We start from the raw sequence: 12,906 nt of genomic DNA, 5'->3' as shown, positions 1-12,906 counted from the left end.
GTGGAGAGACACAAGGAAGAGAAAAAGAGGCTGTGGAAACATAGGAATTTATTTGGACAAGAAAAACCTCTCTGGACCATGGACCAGGGAATGGAAAAAATGGAGAAAGAACCAATTTCTAACACAATCCAGGGTTGCGGGACTTTCTCCAGACATACGCCTGCCACCCTGTGTGCAAGCCTGTGGGGGAGGGGGAGTCAGCCCCAGGCTTGGTAGTGAGCTCAGAGGCACCATTGGAAACAGCAGTCCCCTCCCTTGAGTGCTGTGGGAAGACGGTATATAACCATTCCAAGGACAAAAGACCCTGCAGACGCTCACTAGCCAGAGGCCCTTAGTCAGCTGGCTGGACTGAGTGGCCCAGAACCAGGGTGTGCAGAGCAGGATCCTTTATGACATCAGGGAGGTGTGGAGGGGAACCAACCAGCCAGCTAGCCCCACACAACACTGTGAGGACGGCCTGAACAGACACTTGGTGTCGCCATTTTTCTCCCCCTCACCAGCAATGTGGAGCTTCAGGTAACAGGACAGCAGGCCCACAGTGGAAAACAGGACCTGCCTTTGCCAAACCCTCCGTGCCTGGTGACATATCTACTGGACCCAACCAGATGGCCCCTCCTCCAGACCAGCACAGCCACCAGTTCTGAGGCACCATCGGATATCGGTCCAGTAGTTTTGCATTTCCTGGTTTGATTTTTGGTCAATTCTTATATATATGTATATATTTATCTTCTTTCTTTTCTTCCTCTTATTTCCTCTCTTCTCTATTCTGGTTGTTGGTTTGTGTAAGCAGATATTTTTAGTCTATTCTTTTTACAACTCTTCTAATTCTCCTTTATTTTCCTCTCTCTCTCTTTCTCTGGATTAAGCCATATAGTTTCTCTGATTCTCTCCTGGTCAATATTTTTTTCTTTTCCTTTCCCCCATCCCTGTCATTTCTCTCTCTGTATGGGATAGGGCTTCTTCCACCACTCCCACACTTTTTAAATTTTTTCCAGGGTTACTTTGACAAACAAATCAAAGCACACCTGGTGGAAGGTCCAAACCACCACTACAAGTGGGGAGATAAAGCAACCAAAAATAGGGAGCACACAACACACTCCAAAAACACCTCCTGAAGGTGTCCTCCTGGACAGTGTATGGCCCCTTTTTAATATAGCAGTGCTTCCATGTGCAAGACACACAACAAACTATTTAAAATATGTAAAAGACAGAAAACTAGACAAAATGAAAAAACAGAAGAATTCTCCTCAAAAGAAATTTCAGGAAGAAATGACAGAGAACTGCTCAAAACAGATATAAACAATTTATCTGATCAAGAACTTAGAATAATAGTCATAAGATTAAGAGCTGGGCTTGAAAAAAGCATAGAAGACAGCTAAGAATCTATTGCTGCAGAGATCAAGGAACTAAGAAATAGTCACAACAAACTAAGAAATGCTGGAAATGAGGTGCAAAATAAACTAGATGCAGTGACAGCAAAGATGGAGGAATCAGAAGGGAGAATAAGTGAAATAGAAGATAAAATTATGGAAAATGATGAAGTTGTGAAAAAGAGAGATAAGAAAATATCAGACCACAGGGGACAACTAGAGAACTAAGTGACGCAATGAAACATAATATCTGTATCATAGGAGTTCTTGAAGAAAAGAGAAAGGGGCAGAAAGTTTACTTGAACACATTATAGGTGAGAACTTCCCTAATCTGGGAAGGAAGCAGACATCCAAAATCCCGAAGGCACAGAGAACTCCCTTCAGATTCAACAAAAATAGGTCTTGACTATGGCATATCATAGTGAAACTGGCAAAACACATAAGGGTAGCAGCAGACCTGTCCACTGAAACTTGGCAGGCCAGAAGGGAGTGCAGGAAATATTCAATGTGCTGAATAGGAAAAATATGCAGCCAAGAATCCTTTATCCAGCAAGGCTGTCATTCAGAATAGAAGAAGAGATAAAGGCTTTCCTAGACAAAAACTAAAGGAGTTCATCACCACTAAACCAGCCCTGGAAGAGATCCTAAGGAGAAGTCTGTGAGTGGAATGCTGCCAAGACTACAAAGGACCAGAGATATCACCACAAGCATGAAACCTACAGATAACACAATGACACTCACTAAATCCTTATCTTTCAATAATAACTCTAAATGTAAATGGACTAAATGTCCCAATCAAAAGACATAGGATATCAGAATGGGTAAAAGAAAATAATAAGATCCATCTATATGCTGTCCAGGAGAGACTCATTTTAGACCTGAGAACACCATCAGATCAAAAGTGAGGATATAGAGAATCATCTATCATGTTACTGGAAGTCAAAAGAAAGCTGGATTAACAGTATTTATAACAGATGAACTAGATTTTAAACTAAAGGAAATAGAAGCAGAACAGCAAAGAAACTCCAAAGCAAGCAGAAGAAGAGAAATAATAAAGATTAGAGCAGAAATAAACAATATAGAATTGAAAAAAAAAAAGCCCACAGTAGAACAGATCAATGAATCTAAGAGCTCATTTTTTTGAAAGAATAAACAAACTTGATAAACCCCTAGCCAGACTTCTCAAAAAGAAAAGAGAGAGAACCCAAATAGATAAAATCATGAATGAAAGAGGAGAGAGATCACAGCCAACACCACAGAAATACAAACAATTATTAGAGAATATAAAAAATTATGACAATGAACTGGACAACCTGGAAGAAATGGACAAGTTCCTAGACACCTACACACTACCAAAACTCAAACTGGGAGAAATAGAAAATCTGAATAGACTCACAACCAGTAAAGAAATTGAATCAATTATCAAAAATCTCCCAAAAAATAAGAGTCCTGGGCCAGATGGCTTCCCATGGGAAATCTGCCAGACATTTAAAGCAGAGTTAGGGGCCCCTGGGTGGCTCAGTCGGTTAAGCCTCTGGCTTCGGCTCAGGTCAGATCTCACATTCGTGGGTTTGAGCCCCGCGTCAGGCTCTGTGCTGACAGATAGCTCAGAGCCTGGAGCCTGCTTCCGATTCTGTATCTCCCTCTCTCTGACCCTCCCCCTTTCATGCTCTGTCTCTCTCTGTATCAAAAATAAAAAACATTAAAAAAAATTAAAAATAAATAAATAAATAAATAAAGCAGAGTTAATTCCTATCCTTCTCAAGCTGTTCCAAAAAATAGAAATGGAAGGAAAGCTTCTGGACGCATACTATGAAGCCAGCTTTCCCTTGATCCCAAACCAGCTTTACCTTGATCTCCATTCCTAAAATGGAGAATTACAGGCCAATATCCCTGATGAACATGGATGCAAAAATTCTCAACAAGATACTAGCAAATTGAATTTAAGAGTATATTAAAAGAATTATTCACCATGATTAAATGGGATTCATTCCTGGGCTGCAGAACTGGTTCAATATTTGCAAATCAACTAATGTGATACATCACATTAATAGAAGAAAGGATAAGAACTAGAGGATCCTGTCAGTAGATGCAGAAAAATTGACAAAATACAGCATACCTTCTTAATAAAAACCCTCAAGAAAATTGGGATAGAAAGAACATACCTTAACATCATAAAAGCCATATATGAAAAGCCCACAGATAATATCGTCCTCAATGGGGAAAAACTGAGAGATTTCCCCCTGAGATCAGGTACATGACAGAGATGTCCACTCTCACCGTTGTTGTTTAAAATCGTGCTGGAAGTCCTAATATCAGCAATCAGACAACAAAAGGAGATAGAAGGCATCCAAATTGGCAAAGAAGAAGTCAACCTTTCACTTTTCACAGATGGAATGATATTCTACATGGTTAACTTGAAAGACTCCACCCAAACCCAAACCTGCTAGAACTGATACAGAAATTCAGCAAAATTGCAAGATATAAAATCAATATTCAGAAATAGGTTGCATTTCCATACACCAGTCATGAAGAAATAGAAAGTGAAATCAAGAAATCTATCCCATTTACAATTGTACCAAGAACAATTAAGTACCTAAGAATAAACCTAACCAAAGATGAAAAGCTGTGTATGCTAAAAACTATAGAAAACTTATGAAACAAATTGAAGAAGGCACAAAGAAATGGAAAAACATTCCTTGCTCATAGATTGGAAGAACAAATATTGTTAAGATGTCAACATCATAAAAGCCATATATGAAAAGTCTACACATTCAATGCAATCTCAATCAAAACTGCACCAGCATTCTTCTCAGAAGTAGAACAAACAATTCTAAAATTTGTATGGAATCACAAAAGACCCTGAATAGACAAAGTAATGTTGAAAAATGAAACCAAAGCAGGAGGCATCAAAATCCCAGACTTTAGCCTCTACTACAACGTTGTAATCATTAAGAAAATATAGTCTGGCACAAAAACAGACACATAGACCAATGGAATAGAACAGAAAACTCAGAATTAGACCCACAAATGAATCATCAACTAATCTTTGACAAAGTGGGAAAGAGTATTCAGGGGGAAAAAGACAGTCTCTTTAGCAGGTAGTGCTGGGAGACTGGACAAAAACATGCAGAAGAATGAACTAGACCACTTTCTTACACCATCCACAAAAATAAACTCAAAATGGATGAAGAACCTAAATATGAGACAGGAAACCATCAAAACACTAGAGGAGAAAACAGGCAACAACCTCTTTGACCTCAACTGCAGCAGCTTCTTACTCAACACGTCTCTGAAGGTAAGGGAAATAAAAGCAAAAATGAACTATTTGGCCCTCATCAAGATAAAAAACAACAAAGAAAACAATCAACAAAACTAAAAGCCAACTAATGGAATGGGAGAAGATATTTGCAAATGACATATCAGATGAAGGGTTACTATCCAAAATCTGTAAAGAACTTGTCAAACTGAATACCCCCCCCCAAAAAAATTCAGTGAAGAAATGGGCAGAAGTCATGAATAGATGCTTTTTCCAAAGAAGACATCCAGATAACCAACAGACACATGAAAATATGCTCAACATCATTCACCATCAGAGAAATACAAATCAAAACCACATTGGAGACCATCTCATACCAATCAGAGTGGCTAAAATTAACAACTCAGGAAACAACAGATGCTGACAAGGATGTGGAGAAATGGGCACCCTCCTACACTGTTGGTGGGAATGTAAACTGGTGCTACCACTCTGGAAAACAGTGTGGAGTCTCCTTAAAAAATTAAAAACAAAATTGTCCAATGACCCAACAGTAGCACTAGTAGGAACTTATCCAAAGGATACAGGAGTGCTGATGGATAGGGGCACATGTACCCCAATGTTTATAGCAGCACCTTCAACAATAGCCAAATTAATGGAAAGAGCCCAAATTTCCATCAACTGATGAATGGATCAAGAAGATGTGGTTTATATATACAATGGAATACTACTTGGCAATGAGAAAGAATGAAATCCTGCCATTTGCAGCAACATGGATGAAACTGGAGGGTATTATGCTAAGTGAAATAAGTCAGTCAGAGAAAGATATCATATGTTTTCACTCATATGTGGAATTTGAGAATCTTAACAGAAGACCGTGAGAGAAGGGAAGGGAAAAAATAGTTCCAAACAGAGAGGGAGGCAAGAGACTCATAAATACAGAGAACAAACTGAGGGTTGATGGGAGGGGGAGAGAGGAAAAGGTGATGGGCATTGATGAGGGCATTTATTGGAATAAGCGCTGAGTGTTGTATGTAAACGATGAATCGTGGGAACCTACTCCTGAGGTGAAGAGCACACTGTATACACCGTAGTTAGCTAACTTCACATTAAATTATACTAAAAAAAAAAAAGAAGAGGTGATTAGGACACACATTAGGATCATGTGAAAATACAGGGAGAAGATGGTCAAGTCAAGGGAGAGGCCTCAGAAGAATACAAGCCTGATGACCTTGACCTCAGACTTCTAGACTCTAGAACCACGAGAAAAATGTTTCTGTTTGAGACCCCAAGGCCATGGTACTTTGTTATGGCAGCTCCAGGGAGGAATACGAGGGAGGAGTGGGATGTGAAGGAGAAGCAGGAAAACCAACAAGACTTGTTGGTTGCAAGTGGGGACAGAGGAAGGAGAAGCATCCAGCTGGCCTCCCAGAGTTCTCACTTGGTGAGGTTACTGATAGTGATACCACTAACTGACCTAGAAATCCAGGAAAAGGAATTGTTTGGGATGAGTTACATCGTAGAGCCTGGGGATGGGTCATCCAAGTAATACACAGCCCAAAACTGAATGTTGAATCTGAAGTATTTCACAAACACTGGACAACTGTGATTCTTGTCTCGTTTCCGGAGATGTTTTTGCTGTGTACTCTTTCCTCAACCAGAAAAACAAAAACAAAAACAAAAAACTAACAACATAATATTATCTTCTCTGTCTACCTTGCAGGGTGGCTGAGGTATCAAATAAGAGTAATACAGTATATGCAAACACTCTTTCAAAATGGTACAAAAGCAGTTTTTTAAGAAAAATTTATAATTACATCTACCTTTTCCAGGACACCAAAGGATGTTTTCAAACCTTCACTGAGGTCATTGAGGTCCTTTAGAGCAGTCTGACTCAAAATGACGACTGTTCTCTAGGCATGAGCCATTTACCAAATCCTGGATCTGGTAGTAAGCTGTGTCCAGATCCCTTCGTTTTGTTTCATTTTGTTTTGTTCTCTCACGGAAGGCTATAACCACAGGGTGGCAATTTGTCATTTCTGGATAATTAACCATACTGGCTTATAATTCTGTTTTACTATGATAAGGTCCGACTTTAACTATAACAATTACATGCATTTCTGTAAGATATCTTAACAGTAGGAGTATTGTAAATCAGAGATAAAGTTGTTTCATTTGAAGCAGGAGAGTCAAAAAGAAACTAGAGAAGTAATGAACTTCACCTGCCTTGTTAAAATTATGAACATTTTAGCACTGATATTATGTATTACTGTTGGAAAAGCATAGGTTGTAATAATACGTTCATGTGTGCAAAAATTGATAAACATTCTGAAGTTGAACTTTTAGAAATTGAAATGGTACTGCCATCTTTCACCACTGGGGGGAAGCAATCCACTGGCAATGAATGCCTTGTGTCCTGGGGTGTGATTTCCAGGGCGACAGGGGTGATGAAGGGTCTTCTAACCCAGATTCAGTCTATGATTCTAACAGGCTAGATTTCAGTTTCAAGTTCCAATCAAAGAAGGAAAGTCATTGGAATGCCTGGGTGGCTCAGTCAGTTAAGCATCCAACTTTGGGTCGGGTCATGATTTTGCAGTTCATGAATTTGAGCCCTACATCAGGCTCTTTACTGTCAGTGAGGAGCCTGCTTAATATCCTCTGTTTCCCTCTCTCTCTGCCCCTCCCCTGCTCATTCTCTCTCTCTCTCTCTCTCTCTCAAAAATAAACATTAAAAAATCCTCTGGGCAAGTAAAATAAGAAGAAGAAGGAAAGCCCTTTCAATATTTTATATTTCACATTTCTGGCTAAGTATAATGGCCGTCATCTCTCACAGGGTGCTGTCAGACCGTTAAAAGGACAGAAACTGTTAGAACTTTAGAGGTCTTCCTTCTTACCAGTAATCTGTAAAGTCTTAGCCATTAAAGTATTCCTTTTTAGTCTTCTGAGGAAAAAGAAAGTCCTAAAAATAAAAATATTTTGTTAACTGATAACTCACTAAGTATAAAAGAGTAGATAGGGCAACCATGACATGACGAATCACTGGATCAACTTTTTATCCATAAAAATTTACTCTTTAATGGGGCATCTGCATGGCTCAGTTGGTTAAGTGTCTGACTCTTAACTTTGGCTCGGATTATGAGAGAGTACCCCAAGTCAGTCTCCATGCTGACAGTCCAGAGCCTGCTTGGGATTCTCTCTCTCTCGCTCTGCCTCTCATATGCATGTGCTCTCTCTCTCTCTCTCTCTCTCTCTCTCTCTCTCTCTCTCTCAATAATAAATAAATAAGGGGTGCATGGGTGGCTCAGTTGGTTGAGTATCGACTCTTGGGTTTCAGCTCAAGTCATGATCTCACAGTTTGTGACTCTTGGCTGACAGTGCAGAGCCTGCTTGGGATTCTCTCTCTCCCTGTCTCTCTGTGCCCCCACCCCCGCCAAATAAATAAACATTTTAAAATAAATAAATAAACATTAAGAAAACTTTAAAAGTTATTATCATTATAATAATATATGCCAGGGCACCTGGGTGACTCAGTCGTTTAAGCATCCAGATTCTGCCCAGGTTATGATATCAGGGTTTATGAGTTTGAGTCCAGATCTATTTAAGCTCAAGCCCCACTTTGGGTGAGCCCTGCTTCTCTCTCTCCCTCTTTCTCTGCCTCTTGCTCACTTGTGCCCTCTCTCTCTCAAAAAAACAAAACAAAAAACAAAACAAAGCAAAAATAAAAATCCCAACACATTAAGAAAATTTGGAAAGTATGAAATTACAGGAATGAAGGTATTTTTATTTATTTTCTTAAATGGTTTCCTCAACTACTGTATTTAATTAAGCTGATATCTTTAATCGGAGGAACTAGAGAAAGCAGAGGAATTAGGAGAGATAGATCGATAGATAGAGAGACACAAGGAACCAGGTCCGTAGTTTCCAAACATGGGTGACGGTCAAAATTACCTGGGGAGCTTTTAAAACTAAATCAGAATCTATTGTGGGGGAGACAGGAGAAAAGGGAAAGCAGGTTTCTGAGTGTGCATGTGTGTGCATGTGTGCATGTGTGCATGTGTGCGTTCCCCAGCTGACATAGCTCAGAGTTGGCATTTGGGAATTACCGATATAATCAAGTTTGTGGGCGGTGCCCAAATACACAGTGTCTGAAACATACAGTGCCTAACCTAAGTGCAGAATTACCTGACTCTATAGGTTGTTCAGTACACCCCCTAGACATAAGAATGTCATGCTGCTCAGTGAGCTGAGACAAAAGGATTACTCAGAGTCCAAATGGTTTGGAACAATAAGAGGCCCAGAGGGACTGCACCAAGAAAAACCCTCGTAAGCAAGAGAGGGCTGTGTGCAACCCTAGCCTGGGTAGCTCGCTTGTATTTACTGGGGAGCGAACAATAGTATGTGGAAATGAAAGCAGAAAAAAAATAAGTCATGTGAGACATACCAGGACTCTATGGACTGCTTATGCACATACATTAGCCAACTCGGGAAGAATGCATGCGGTGAAGTAATGGGTAAGGGTGGGCTGGACATTCCTTAGTAACCTAAGCATTTCATCTTGGAAGGAAAAACACCAATGCTGTTTCCAGTGTGTGCTGTTTCCGGCACATTTTGTTTTTACCTTCGTTGAGCAGGTATTGTGGCCACGTGTGCTGCATTCACTCCATACTGCTCTGCCTTACCTTATCTCTTCTGTCCTCTATACTCCCACATAAGAGAGCATCCACTTCTTTTTTTGTTTATTTGAGAGTAAGCGAGAAAGAGAAAGAGAATCTCAAGAAGGTTTCACACCATCAGCACGAAGCCCATTGTGGGGCTCAAACTCATGAACCTGAGCTGAAATCAAGAGTTGGACACTTCACCGACTGAGCCACCCAGGCGCCCCAGAGGAGTATCCATTTCTTAAACAGAGTGCTTGAGATATAGAAACTTAGTTACATTTTTACTCATTGGTAGAATTGATTAGGATGAAGTAAATCTATTTTTTGAGCAATTCACTTCTCAGAGGTAAGGAAAACACGCCCTTAGCGCTAGGAAGATCTTGACCATGACATGTTGGGTGATCACTGCTCTAGGCGCTCTTTTACCCACTTCTACATATTCATCTTCCCTGAATGTAATCCTTACATAGATTCGACTCGCATCCATTTTTCACAAACTGTCTATTCCAGTGGGATTGATGGGCATTGATTTTCTAGCTCTAGAAGCATATTCTGTGGAACTCAGAAATTTACATTTCTGTAATTCTTAAATTTCAGACTCATCTAAAAGATTTATTTTAATGCAAACTTTCAACTCACACTCCCGAAGATTCTGATTCAGCACGTCTAGAATGAGACCTAGAAATCTACATTTTTAACAAGCGGCTCAGGTGGGACTGACCTACAAGGGCCACAACCACCTTTTCATAAACGTGGGTCTGCATGTGGATGGTTATTTCTTGCGTACACAGGCTACCTCCTGGGGAGTGAAGAGGGATTAATTAGAAAGCCCCAGAGGGGTGCTGGCCTTTACAAGCGCTTCTGTTACACAAGTGATGCCAATGAAATCCAGCTAACCTAGGGCAGAACTTGGAGAAAATTGCCTGGTAAAGGCTTGCCAAGGAAAATGCTTCTCTGGCAGGGGCGCCTTGAACTTGAGTCCCTGCCTTCAGAAGGGAGAACAGTGACTCACAAGACCACCCATATGGAAATGGTAACGTTGAGAAAAGCATTTCCTTTAAGATTAACACCTACACAAGTGCAAGCTCCTAACCAGGCAAGGCCAAGCCGAAAATGTTCTCCAGGAATTCTGTATATACCTGTAAAACTGTCAAATATAACACGGATAGAAGCAGTAAATGGCACAATTTTACAGTTGATGCTGTGATCTTATTTAAAGGTATCATAAAAGTGTCAAAATTATTGGGTGGAAGAGAATAAAGGCAAGATCACAGCAGGCACCTGGTAGTTTAAGCCCATTGCCTCTCGGTTACTATGGAAAGGGTGGGGCACCTTTGCTGGCCTAGCACCACCTGTACCCAGGCGCATGCGCACAACCGGTTGCTGGGTAATTGGAAACGCGATACACGGCCCTCTGACCCTCTGATGATGGACGTACTCTAAGTACTAAATTCTCCGCAGCAAGCTTTCACCTTTCTTTGAAAACGTAGAGAACACATAATAACTGCTAACTTTCGTCAGACTTGTAGTGTGCAAACTCTACTCCAAGTGTTGTCTCTGTATGGATTAATTCTCACAGCAAGCCGGGGAGGTGGGTGGGTGTACTGTTAACCGCATTTTATAAGGAAAGGGAGGCAGAGAGAAGCATTGGATAAAGTGCCCAGTCACCCTGAGAGGTGGCTCCAGGCAGTTTGGCTCCTGAGCTCAGCTTTTGAGTCGTCTGTCAGTAACTGATGCGTGGTATTTACTTTGGATACAAATTCTTTGCTGATTCCATGGATTGTGAATATCTTTTTCCCAAGCTATAGTTTGCCTTTTCACTGTCTTAATGTCTTTTTGTTGAACAGAAGTTCTTAATTTTAATGTAATTCATCACGCTTCCTTTATGTTTTGTGCTTTTTGAACTGTGTGTAAGAAATCTTTGCTTATCCCAAGTTCATCCGAATAGCATCCTCTGTTTTCTTCCACAGATTTTACTGTTTTACCTTTCACATTTACTTGGAACTGAGTTTTGTGTTTGTTGTAAGGTCAAAAGTCATTTTTTCCTGGACACATACCCACCTGCCCCGCTTCAGTAACTGAGACCCAAGGGCTTCATTTACGTAAAAGACCAGGGTGTCTGCTGCTCTGTGGTGCCGCTTTTATAACAAATCCAGCGTTCATAGAAGAATGCTCATTCGTTTTTATGTTATTTTCTAAATTTATTTTTAAAATTTTTTTAATGTTTATTTATTTTTGAGAGACAGAGAGAGAAAGAGCACAAGGCGGGGGGCAGAGAGAGCGAGGAAGACAGAATCTGAAGCAGGCTCCAGGCTCTGAGCCGTCAGCACAGAGCCTGACACAGGGCTTGAACTCACAAACTGTGAGATCATGACCTGAGCCGAAGCTGGACGCTTACCCAACTGAGCCACCAGGTGCCCAGATGTTAATTCATTTTTAAATATCAGTTTGGCATAACTCGTGCATAAGCTAAATTATATTGAGATACTTTTTAAATACTTGAGATTTTACTAAAAATCTGATCACAATACTCTGATCTCAGGTAGCTGGACTCCTGCCTCGGGTGGGGAGGCTGAAAGCTGATGCGCGGTCCACGGTGGCTCTCTTTTATTCCAGAGCTTCCCCAAGTGGTGTGGAGAGAACACTGTTCTCTGGATGGGTGAGGGGAGGGCCTAGAAACATGTGAGATGAGCAAAACAATTAATCCTTCGCCACAGAAGTTCCTTTGTTCAAGCCACAGAGTGGGACCAGCTTGCTTTCTCACCTTTCTCACCTTCTAAACGTCTAAGGAGCTCATCGCTAGGGTTCAGCATTCAGAAGCATTTCCCAACCGTGTTTGAACTCAGAGCCCTTTGATCTTAGAGCATTTCACCCTCAGCCTGCCTCATTCTCTATTTACTAGTGAGAAGAGAAGCCAGTAAATTCCTGCCACCAAACCTATAAAGCCACCTGTGTCTGACCTCACTCTGTCCTTTCTCCTCTGGCTACTACTGAGCACCCTTCAGTCAAGGGATGTTCCTTTCTTCCATGCCAGGGCTGCCCCGCTTGCTGCCTTTGGACTCTGCTCCCACACCCACACCCCCAGACACTGTACCATTCCCCTTCCTGGTGACTGGCTCCTCCCCTACAACACAAAAACATGTTTTACTTCACCCACCTTTAAAAAAGAAAACAATCGAACAGACACTTCTCCAAAGAGGACATCCAGATGGCCTACAGGCACATGAAACGATGCTCAACATCACTCATCATCAGGGAAACACAAATCAAAACCACACTGAGATACCACCTCACACCAGTCAGAGTGGCTAAAATGAACAAATCAAGAGACTATAGATGCTGGCGAGGGTGTGGAGAGACGGGCACCCTCCTGCACTGTTGGTGGGAATGTAAACTGGTGCAGCCACTCTGGAAAACAGTGTGGAGATTCCTCAAAAAACTATCCATAGAACTCCCTTATGACCCAGCAATAGTACTGCTAGGGATTTACCCAAGGGATACAGAAATGCTGATGCATAGGAGCACATGTACCCCAATGTTCATAGCAGCACTGTCAACAATAGCCAAAACATGGAAGGAGCCTAAATGTCCATCACCTGATGAGTGGATCAAGAAGATGTGG

The 12,906-nt window shown here is 41.1% G+C and overlaps 1 long non-coding RNA gene across 2 annotated transcripts in view; it reads left to right on the top strand.

The window, feature by feature from the left end:
- The first annotated feature begins 416 nt into the window (after positions 1 to 416).
- The window catches only part of LOC115285921, an 18,558-nt gene continuing 6,068 nt past the window's right edge, over positions 417 to 12,906 (top strand). For both annotated transcript variants that reach the window (XR_003905755.1, XR_003905754.1), the window contains exon 1: positions 417 to 661. This is a non-coding gene — a long non-coding RNA (uncharacterized LOC115285921). The remainder of the gene's footprint in view (positions 662 to 12,906) is intronic.

This window comes from Suricata suricatta, chromosome 1 (assembly GCF_006229205.1).
Source record: "Suricata suricatta isolate VVHF042 chromosome 1, meerkat_22Aug2017_6uvM2_HiC, whole genome shotgun sequence".
NCBI lineage: Eukaryota > Metazoa > Chordata > Mammalia > Carnivora > Herpestidae > Suricata > Suricata suricatta.
This window is presented reverse-complemented; position numbering and strand designations above follow the sequence as displayed.